Genomic DNA, 2,766 nt, shown 5'->3' on the forward strand with positions numbered 1-2,766 from the left:
AGTAGTTGAATTCAACTGAAAGATGTCTAAGGCTATATCCAACCAGTCGTGTAAAAAAACAGACTTGTGTTTACTAGCACATAATCTAATCAACATGTATTAAATATCTCACACATTAAGCTTTTACGACAAGTGGTTTGCAACAGTAATAATCATTAACAACATTTCATTTGGCTGTATGCGATGGCTCACTGTAATCAGCACTTTGGGAGGCTCAGGCAGGAGCATTGCTTGAGCCCAGGAGTTCGAGACCAGCCTGGGCAACATAAGGAGACCTTGTCTTAACAAAAAATTAAAAAAAAAAAAAAAATTAGCCAGGCATAGGTCCCAGCTACTTGGAAGACTGAGACGAGAGGGAGGACTGCTTGAGCCCGGGAGATCAAGGCTGCTGTGAGCCGTGATTGCTCCACTGTACTTCAGTCTGAATGACAGAGACCCTGACTCAAAAAATATATATGTTTATTTACTAATTTTATATATATATATAATTTTTTTTTTTTTTTTGAGACGGAGTCTCGCTCTGTCGCCCAGGCTGGAGTGCAGTGACACGATCTCAGCTCACTGCAAGCTCTGCCTCCCGAGTTCACGCCATTCTCCTGCCTCAGCCTCCCGAGTAGCTGGGACTACAGGCGCCCGCCACCGCGCCCGGCTAATTTTTTGTATTTTTAGTAGAGACGGGGTTTCACCGTGTTAGCCAGGATGGTGTCGATCTCCTGACCTTGTGATCCCCCCGCCTCAGCCTCCCAAAGTGCTGGGATTACAGGCGTGAGCCACCGCGCTGCCTAAATAGTTATGTATTTTATTGTGAAATACTTTAGGCATACAAAACACAAGTTTTAAACATTCACTTAGTAGTTCCAGTCTGCATTTATCATTTTTCAGACAGGATTTTGATTTGTATCTTATTCCAAATAAATGTTCACCAGGAGTTCTTGTTTAATATATATATAAAGTGGGGGTGGGTGGTATTTTCAGATTGGTTTATTTTTTTTTCTTGTTCTTCCTCAGACGGTAATGTGCCAATGAGCCCATGAGGCAACATGATTTGAGGGAGGCACATGTCATGCATTAGCATGAAATCGTCATCTTGGTTCTTTATGAACCACAAAAGGATTGGAGTAGCTGATTTTTTTTTAACAACTTTATTGAAATATAATTAACATACCATACAACTCACCATTGTACAATTTAATACTTTTTAGTATATTCACAGAGTTGTGCACCCACCACCACAAATCATTTTCATCACCTCAAAAAGAGACTCCCATACCCATTAGCAGTCATTCTTTATTACTGGTCCCCCTACCCCCACCCTTGGGCAACCACTGATCTACTTTCTGTCTGTGGATTTGCCTATTCTGGAGATTTCACATAAATGGGATCACATAATATGTGTTTGTTTTTTTTTTTTGAGAATCAGTCTCACTCTGTCGCCCAGGCTGGAGTGCAGTGATGCCATCTGGACTCCTGCAAGCTCTGCCTTCCGAGTTCATGCCATTCTCCTGCCTCAGCCTCCCAAGTAGCTGGGACTACAGGCGTCTGCCACCACGCCCGGCTGATTTTTTGTATTTTTAGTAGAGACGGGGTTTCACTGTGTTAGCCAGGATGGTCTCCATCTCCTGACCTTGTTATCTGCCTGCGTCGGCCTCCCAAAGTGCTGAGATTACAGGTGTGAGCCACCGCGCCTGGCCAATATGTGGTCTTTTGTGTCTGGCTTCTTCTCTCTTTTTTTTTTTTTTTTGAGACGGAGTCTCACTGTTGCCAGGCTGGAGTGCAGTGGCATGATCTCACTGCAACCTCGGACTCCCAGGTTGAACCTAACTCAGTCTCAAAGTAGACTGAGACTGTAACTCAGTCTCAGTAACTGTAACTCAGAGTAGAAGGGATTACAGGTGGGTGCTACCACACCCAGCTAATTTTTGTATTTTTAGTAGAGACGGGGTTTCACCATGTTGGCTAGGCTGGTCTCTAGCTCCTGACCTCAGGTGATCCACCCACCTTGGCTTCCCAAAGTGCTGGGATTACTGGCGTGAGCCACCATGCCCGGCCTGTCTGGCTTCTTTCACTTAGCATAACGTTTTCAGAGTTTATCCAAGATGTAGCGTGTATCAGTACTTTATTCCTTTTTATTGCTGCATTCTATTCCATTGTGTGGACATACCACGTTTTAAAAATCAGTTGATGGGCATTTTTTTTTTTTTTTTGAGATGGCATTTCACTCTTGTTGCCCAGGCTGGAGTGCAATAGTGCCATCTCAGCTCACCTCAACCTCTGCCTCCTGGGTTCAAACGATTCTTCTGCCTCACCCTTTGGAATAGCTGGGATTACAGGCACACATCACCATACCCAGCTAATTTCTTTTGTATTTTTTGTAGAGATGGGGTTTTTCCTTGTTGCCCAGGCTGGTCTCAAATTCTTTGACTCAAGTGATCCTCTTGCCTCTGCCTCCCAAAGTGCTGGGATTATAGGCATGAGCCACCACGCCTGGTCTGTAATGCTGCTTTGAGCATTCATGTGCAAATTTTTGTGTAGACGCGTTTTCATTTTTCTCTGGTATATATCTAGAAGTGGAACAGAGTAACTGAATTTTATGTCCTCCATTTACACAAGCCATATACAGGAAGCCTAATTATCGTGAAAGTCAGATTATCTAGGATGGCATGAAATTAAGGCAGTTCTCTGAATTATCTGCAAATGCCAACTGCTGAGTGAAAATATTTTTGGGTAGCTCTTAACACAAGATTGAACAATTAGGCTTGTTTTAAT

At 43.3% G+C, this 2,766-nt stretch overlaps 1 pseudogene; it reads right to left on the reverse strand.

The window, feature by feature from the left end:
• Nucleotides 1-1,002: 1,002 nt before the first annotated feature.
• Nucleotides 1,003-1,114, reverse strand: LOC112130712 (small nucleolar RNA U13; annotated as a pseudogene).
• Nucleotides 1,115-2,766: the final 1,652 nt, after the last annotated feature.

The sequence above is a fragment of the Pongo abelii genome, chromosome 23 (genome assembly GCF_028885655.2).
Source record: "Pongo abelii isolate AG06213 chromosome 23, NHGRI_mPonAbe1-v2.0_pri, whole genome shotgun sequence".
NCBI lineage: Eukaryota > Metazoa > Chordata > Mammalia > Primates > Hominidae > Pongo > Pongo abelii.